The sequence below is a fragment of the Lathamus discolor genome, chromosome 4 (genome assembly GCF_037157495.1).
Source record: "Lathamus discolor isolate bLatDis1 chromosome 4, bLatDis1.hap1, whole genome shotgun sequence".
Taxonomy (NCBI): Eukaryota; Metazoa; Chordata; class Aves; order Psittaciformes; family Psittacidae; genus Lathamus; species Lathamus discolor.
The window spans coordinates 10008303-10016888 of NC_088887.1; the positions used below are offsets into that span (position 1 = coordinate 10008303).

Genomic DNA, 8586 nt, shown 5'->3' on the forward strand with positions numbered 1-8586 from the left:
GATGAATGTACAGATCCCTTTCTCTGTTTCTGAAATCATCCATCTGCAAACAAGCACCAGTTCCTTGTTAAGTTAACAAGCACAGCTGGATTGGATCTTCTCTCCCAGTGCCCAGTAGAAATGAGAGGCCATGTGGCCTGTGCTCCAAGCCTGTAAGCCACATGTGGTTTCATTTAGATGCTAACACAGGTCCTCCTACTAAAGCCTCGCAGGTTCCCCCCAGTGGCTTTAGTATTTACTCATAAAAATGCATAAATAAATGGAACCTTCCAGAGGAGAGTGGAGACTTGGAGGAATGGCTGTGGGGTAAGTTGTGGGTTATAATGTGGTACAGTAAAAGACCTTTGTGCTATCTCTAAAACCTTGGGTAACAAAAAAATCTTGTTTCCTTACTGACTCATTTATTTCACTCACCACCATGGTTAGGCTTGCTTCTCTAACCTAAAGCAATTTGTTTCAGGCTGCTTTGTGTAGCTCTGCCTTATTGTATATTGCAGGCATACCTATGGTATTAATCTTTCATTTGTGTATACTCCTGAGTGTCAAAATAATTTAACTCCTCTGAAAATCTAGAACAGAGAGAAATGGCCAATAATGTAATCAGACACATGCTCTTTGTTTAGTATTTTTGGCCTACACAAGTGAAAAGCCAGAGAGCTTTCACTTAGGCTTGCTGTGTGAGACAGAAAGGAGGCAGAGAGATGAAGTACCTTCTGTGAGGCTGGCTCTTATCTCTGTGACAAAAGCTGCTTGTGGAACCCAGTTCCGCCTTCTCTCATATTGGGCCATCATCCAGATCATGCCTGCTCTTAATGACATGCAGCAAATAAGAAGACAATTGCTTCTTATTGTCAAATGCATCTGAAACAAAAATCAGATTCAACAATAACAGCCTGGCTATTTTATGCCTGCCAATGGTTCAAAAGAGAATGTGAGCTGTTTATGTCACTGATACAAGGCTCAAAGGCTGTGAGATTCCTAATGAACAAGGTTAGTAAAGAAAGAGAGTACCTTTTACTTGATCTCTAAAGATTTATACCACATATAGCAGGTTGTGAATCAGTTCTCCCAGTGCACAGGTGAAGGTGACCACAAGAGTAAATATTGCATGTTCAGGGAAGTTTGTGTACAATCTCCAACATACTTTTGGGAAATATCCACAAGACATCTACATAATAATTATTTTTAAGGTATTTTTGATTTTCAAAGTCATTGTAAAATCCTGTGCACATGCAAACGCAAGCACACAGAGGAATAGCAAGTGTCTGAGGTGGAGAGATAAACAGTAATGGAGGAGGACTTTGCCTGCTCTGCTATGCCAGGTTCTGATCACAGGCAGCAAATTTTAGTTTGAGAACATCTGATAATTCTTGCTTGCAGTTAAAACTTTTCCATATGTGGTTCTGGCTGGGAGAAAGGGAAAAAATGGAAACGATGAAGAGGCCAAAGACATTTTCAATTCCAAAGCTTTCTAAAATAATTTCAGGTAAGGCAATCATAATTTTAGACAAAGGTTTTAGTCTTATTTAAGACAAGAATTTCATTGTAGTTCTAAAATCAATTTAACTTGGTCTAGTATCACTCCTGACATATTGGAAGACATGCTGTTCATTTTGAGCTGGGACAGTTCTCTGCAAAATCTAGATTTAGTTATAAATTTCCTCAGGGTACTTGCATCTTATGACGGGTACATCTACTAGCCTTGATGGGTTGTACCAACATCTCCTGCGCAAAAGGAGGAGCATAGGAGAGGTGTCACCAGCAAGGAAAGAAACTAAGCAATGAAGAAGACGTGGATGTCAGCCTAGCCAGAAATTGTATTTCTGATGTCAGAAACTCATATGCTTCCATATTTACAAACTGCTATGAGTGTGCTGTAAGCTTAGAATGAAATCTGGATCCAAATTAGGGTTCAGTGGTGGTGCAGACATCTTTCTGGGTAGAATAGCAAGGATTTTAGTGCTCGGTGATGCCTTAAACCTTGGCTTCTCATGGGAGTCATCCAATAAAGATGCTGTTGAGCAGATATTGTAGTGATGTGGAAGTTGCATTTGGAAATCTACTTTCACTCTTCTCTTCCATGCTCCTGGACTCAGAGACCAGCATGTTTGCCTCTAGACTTCTGGGAAACAGAACCGATATATATGGTTATTTTTCCTAATCAGGAACAAAATAACCTCAAACCCCACCCCACCCCCCCAGCATGTGAGGAAGGCAGGGGTGACAGTGTGTGAGGATGGCTGCCGGAAAAAAAAAAAAGCCACAGTCTCAGGAAATTACCTTAATAGAGTGAAAATTAAGAAACGACCCACAATGCAGCCTGTCTCCAGGATACGAGCAGTATTTTCATGCCTTGCCAATTATTCTGTTTGCATCAGTTTGGGTTTATTTTTATTAAGTTGTCTTTTTAAAATATGTTTTAAGAGGTTGTATAATGAATTAAAAAAAAAAAAAGATGAAAGCTTAGAAAATACTTAATATTTGTTTTAATAAGGAAGTAATTATTCTTTTTATTCTGTGAACAGGAAAGGAACCAAGCAGTTGGGTTTTTCCATCTTTTTCATGTTGTTTTATGCCTGTAGAAAGGTTGGGAACTCTATTTAAGTGGATTATCTTGCCACTGAAAGGAAAGTGGGAAATGAGTTAGAGAAGGAGGGTTAATTTCTTTCACGAATACATAAATGTGTGCACACGTATATTTTCTGTGTGCAATTTGAGAAATGCACTTCTTCAGCTTTACAAGGTCACCTTAACCTTAAGGATTAATGGAACAGACCATTAGCTACCAGAGAATATAGAAGCAAAGTCCCCAACAAAATGTGTGCAGATAATGCAAGGCTATTCCCTGCTTGTCTACCAGGGTCCCATTTATAGCTCAGAAATGAAAGCAGGGGAGGACTTGTCTCACTGGTGGGTATCTACCACACAGGTGTCTATGCTCTAGATACAACCCCTACTAGACATCTCTATGCCATTCTTGTTAATGGATACTGAGGAGAGTGCTTTAGCAGATAAAAACGTAGCTGTTTATTTTGGGATGCAATGAACTGCACCCTAAACAGCATTAGTTCTATTGATTAGGGCTTTACTGACTTACAAGGGAAGCTTAGGATGGCTTCCCCAGATGCAAATTTCTACGGTGCATCTCCCTGTATTTACTTGAGCAAATCCCACTGTCTGTGCTGTAATTAAATCTTCTCCTAGTCCAAAATGGTCAGCAAAGTGCAAGCTGCAGTGATTTCCCTGCACTCATTAGTTACTATGTATAGTGAGCAATTTTTTGTCCTACTGACTCTTCACTGGTACTAGACTACTACTTCACCTGAAGTGAAACACTTCTCTCTGAAGATAAGGGGTATGATTGATTGCCACTGAATGAAGCAAGAAAGGTCTCCATGACAAAAGCAGGCAGTGGATTACATCCCTGAAGAACCTTTCCTACTTGGCAATCTGTTGAGTAGGGAGGCTAGATCTGATGCATCAACAGCCCAAATGTTTCCTCCAGTGATAACTATCCAACGCAATTGCTGTATTTCAAAGTCCTTCATCTGCTGCATTGCAGCAGATAGGGATTGTGAAGTTTGATCTTCTGCATTTTCAGCTGTCCTGATTTCCAGGTTTGATAGGCAGAGAGCTGCGTTTGTTAACGTATTTATCACTCTCCAGAAATGTAGGCGAGAGTAACTGTGCAAAAGAGAACGAAGAGTCATTTCGGTAACGCAACGCAAGAGTTACGTGAGACACGCAGTGGAGATTAACCAGGAAAGCCAAAAAGAGCCATCACCCCAGATTCATGCTCATCCTGGAGATGGAGACTGACTTTCAAAGGAAGCTGCAGTTATCAGCTGCCTCTTTTGGAGAGCTTTTCTCTTCCTTAGAGGAGGAGATTTTCCTTGGGGCTGCTCAGTAGCTGGCCAGTACATTTTCCTCTGCTCCTGCAGCAAGGCAAGGCTGAGTGCAGTGACTTTTCATCCTCTGTGCCCCATGAGGCAGCTGAGTGTTGGGGACAAACATGCTGTTCCAAATCAGAAACAACCAAACATTTCCAGTGGAAATTCCACCTTATATAGTGAGCTCAGACCTAGCAAAACACACTGTGCTCTGTGGACTCTTAAAGACAGGCTATAGACCTGTGGGTCACAAGTGTGAAACCACATGAATTTGAGTTTACTCTCTCGAGTGTCTGGTCAGAGAAACTGCTGAGATTGTTGCCACTCACACCTAGAGGGCTGTTTAGTGACACAAGTGACAGTGATTGTGCTTCCAGTGCTGAAGGTTAGAAACTCAATAGGAGATGTACTTGAGGGGTTTTTTTTGGAATCTAACAATTTTCCATTTGTAAAGGCTGATTTTATGAAAGCTTCAGGGTCTGAACAAATGTGCCCTGTTTGATGAAATTTCACTCAGAAAACACATCAACACTTCCAGTAGGTTGAAACGTTTCATTTAGGCTTTTTTATAACTTCTAGCTTGGATTCCTGTTTTCTCTCTGAAACTCCAGTATAATGTAACATTAAAGCCAAGATATAGGCAAAACATTCCGATTGACTTAAAATGAACAAATTTCATTGGGACTTTCTACATTTATTTCTTTTTTATTTTCTTTAAGTTTTATAAAAGCGAATTTCAAATTGCAGAACTTCCTTTGACATAGAGATTCCAAATTTTGCTCAGCTCTATTAAATCACTGGATTAGACATGTACACAACAGCTCACATTTGTTACACTCAGACCTTACATGAAAAAGCTGCCATCCCACGGTGGTGAAGATTCACAATTGCCTTGTGGAATGGAAAAGATCATGGGAGCCCCAAGCATGCAAGTAGTCAAGTCTGAGAAATTTCCCGCTAGGAATGCTATTTGGAAATCTCCCTTTGAGGTGCTATAATTGACTTCTGCATCTGCTGTTCCTTGTAGGCTTAGAATCATAGAATAGTTAGGGTTGGAAAGGACCAAAAGATCATCCAGTTCCAACCCCCCTGACACACTAAACCATCCCACCCAAGGCTTCATCCAACCTGGCCTTGAACACTGCCAGGGATGGAGCACTGGTGTGTTCCTGGGGCCCTGTGTCCCTCTATTATTTCTTCTATTCTCTTTTTCCTTTTCTCTTTTTTGGTTGCTGATTATGGATACCATGTTCCAGGTGCTATAGGAATGTAAGTTGGTTTCTTTACTGAACTACGTTTCAGGACATACTGTGCCATTTTATCCCTGACTTGTAATAATATCTTCTTCTACCAGTCTGTGAGGCGAGGCATGAAACTTCTGTCCAGTGAAGTTTTATCCACAAAGGTTAGGTGTGGTTATATGGCAGTGTTCCAGATCCATGATACTGGTTGAATGGAAGGACCTTGAATATAGAGGATATATGCAGAAGAAAAGACTGTCTGGTGGAACAGAAATGGAATGGAGAACAGGCTTACTGTACTGGAGACTGCAAAAGGATGCAGAGGATGCAATAGCAAGAGAATCCATCAATTCAAAGAAAAGAAAAAGAGTGGGCATAGTTGAGTACACAGAGAAAAGATAAGGGTCATTCACAGTGAGAGAAACCAGAAAGACCTCCAGCAGCAAATGAGGACAGCACTCTGCCAGTTCTAAAGCCTTATTGTTTTCCAAGGGAGCCACAGCAGCATAAATTTCTCAGTCCACGCACCTCTCAGAGTAGGCTACAGGGACAGTATAGAAAAGCGTCCATAATTTAGAGCCTCTCATACAGCAGAAACAATACGGACCTTCCCCTTCCTCCTATCTTGCTCTGTGCTTGCTAGAATGACTGTCTCTCCTTCATTTGAGCTTCAACCCTCATTCTTCAACCACAAACAGGGTGGTTGACCTTCATGCCAGGAGAAATGTTAGTGCCAGAATCCCACCAGAAAAGGTCAGAAATACCTCTGCTGTGCTAACGAAAGTGCTCAGAGCAGTAAATGAAGCTCAGGTGATTTGCAGTGGGATTTCTCATGCGTACAGAGGTGGCAAGAGTTACAGGGTTGATCTTATTGGAAAGGATTTCTGTAAGCCTAACCACTGAAAGGCATTCCCAAAACGAGAGTAATTGTCCAGGGAGATACATAATTTCTTACATTGAGGTATCACAATTATGAGTTCTTAGTCTAGGAAACAGTGTGGAAGTTTGGGAAAGGCTTGTACAATATTTGTCCCTGCATTTATTTGTTTGATACATGGATCATTGGGTAAAAGAGTGTCTCCTACACTGGAGATATTCAAGGCCTGCCTGGACAAGTTCCTGTGTGATGTACTGTAGGTTACCCTGCTCTTGCAGGGGGGTTGGACTAGATGATCTTTTTAGGTCCCTTCCAACCCTTGGGATTCTGTGATTCTGTGATGGATGTGTAGCAAGCAATAAAACATAAAGGCAAAGAAAATGAGAGTACAAGTGTTGACTGGAATAGCGGTGAAACTACTGATACTGTTTGGGGAACACTTTCACACAGTTTAGCTAGAAAAATGGGCAAGATTAGATTGAAGCAACTAAGGCGCATTGACATTAGTTCAAAGAACATTAAAACCAGCAAAATACCTTTGTTATTAACTGGTTATTATAGGAACGTGTTAGAGTAACAGTCATGATTGGACTACAGGTATTGAAGGGTGTATTTTAGGAAAGGCAGAAGCAAAGATTAAGTTAGGTGGGATTATGCACATTAAGGGTGTAATGGGCAAATAAGTAGTAGCAAAGCTGAAGGAGAATTGACTTGGGTTAAAATCACTTGGAGAAGAACTGGGAAAATGTTGCTTCTGGGTGTCTCCTCTAGCCCATGGAATCATAAAGCACTTTAAGATGTATGAGAGAGAAATATAACGACGAATTGAGTCAGTTTAGAAGGCTGTATTTTCTGAAATTTAGATTGTAAAATAAGTGTTATTAATAAAAGTAGGGTCTGGTTATTCTTGAATGTGATAGCTGAAAGACTTCATCACCAAATAATCACTGAGCCTCATCAAAAGTGCTCCTATTGTAGCCTTGATTTCAGTTAGCAGAGAGAATTTTGCGGGAAAGCTTTATGTGGGACCTAACAATAGATTGATCATGAGGTGGATAGCAACATGGTAAATAACAGGCAATTTGATTTTGTCAGGAACAAATTGTATAAAGCCAACCTGATTTCCTACTCTGACAGGTAACAAGCCTTGTAGATAACGACAAAGCACCTTGACTTGTTAGGTTTTGACACAGCCTCATGTGAGAATTCCATTAGCAGTCTGTGGTAATGCAGCCTGGATAAAACTACTATGATATGAATTCAAAACTGTTTGGAAAACTCTACTTGTAAAACAGTTATCAGTGATTCACTGGGTGACTAGAAGGATGCATCAAGTTGGGTACCATGGTCATTGATGATTTAGGTTATGGAATAATGTATGCCCCTAATAAATGATAGAATACATTATTGAAAAGCATGTACATGGTACTGGGGACAAGATTCATATTCAAAATTATCTAGATGGATTGGGGAAATAATCTGCAAAGCATTGGATCCAAATCAATGACAATGAGTAGGAGGTGCTGAAAAGCAATTGATAATATCAGTACAAAATGGGAGAAGCCAGGTATAGTTCTGCTGAGAAGGATAAAGAGGGTTACAGATGATCACAAACTGCCTGTGAGTCAATAGTAGTAAATCACCTGTTGCAAAGAAAGCAAACATCATGCTGGGATGTAGAAATAGGAGTGTCATGTGTAAGATAATGTGAAGTAATCTTATTTCAATTTAGCCTTGACTGCATCAAGTTTTGGATGTTATATTTTAGGAGAGGTGCAGGTTTCCTGGATTTAGTCCAGAAAACAACACCAGAAATTCTCAGAGATATAGAAACCACAACTACTGAGGAAAGGCTGAATGAGCTGGGAGCTGCTTAGCCTGGTAAGAGAAGATCGAAAGGATTTATGAGGAAGGAGGAAGCTGCCATGAAGACAGTAACCTTTTCTTTACATCCATGGTAGAGAGGACAAGCAATAATGGCCTTAAATTGCAGGAAAAGAGATTCAGATGAGACATTGGGGAACACTTTTTGAGGGCAGGGAGAGTAATACAAGGAATAGATTGCTTGGGGAGGTTATGGAGTCCCTGCCAGTGGAGGTTTAAAAGAGCAGGTTAAATACATGCCTGTCAGGAGTGATGGAGATCTGGACAGCTGATCATCCCTAGGGTCAGAGGTGGACTATGTGAGCTCTCAAGGTCCCTTCAAGTCCCACAGTTATACAGTTTATTTCAAACTGAGTGGTTGGATAAATAAGAATAAATCATAACTGAGAGTTTCCCTTTGTTTTCAAGGGCCAAACTTTGTGCAAGCAAAGAGATCAGTAAATCAGCTGGACTTGGGAGCCAAGTCTTTAAAGGAGGAGGCTTAGGGAATACATTGAAGTGAGTAATGCAAAGTTCTTCGGAATTTGCATCCCAGGAAAAGGGAGCAAACTTGGAGGAGACCAATTTCTTTCAAAAGTTTAACTTGAGAACATCTCAGCCACAAGCAGTCAGCCTAGAAGGAACAGAGGAGGGCAGGAGCAGCACACTGCCTCAGTATTAACAAACTTCTGAATGCTGCCATCCCTAAATGTGA

At 40.7% G+C, this 8586-nt stretch overlaps 1 long non-coding RNA gene across 1 annotated transcript; it reads left to right on the forward strand.

Annotated features, from left to right (window-relative positions):
• Nucleotides 1–215: 215 nt before the first annotated feature.
• LOC136012554 (uncharacterized) lies at nt 216–4099 on the forward strand. The gene is made up of 3 exons (XR_010611809.1): nt 216–306; nt 1381–1486; nt 3667–4099. It is a non-coding gene; the product is annotated as an uncharacterized LOC136012554 (long non-coding RNA).
• The last annotated feature ends 4487 nt before the right edge of the window (nt 4100–8586 follow it).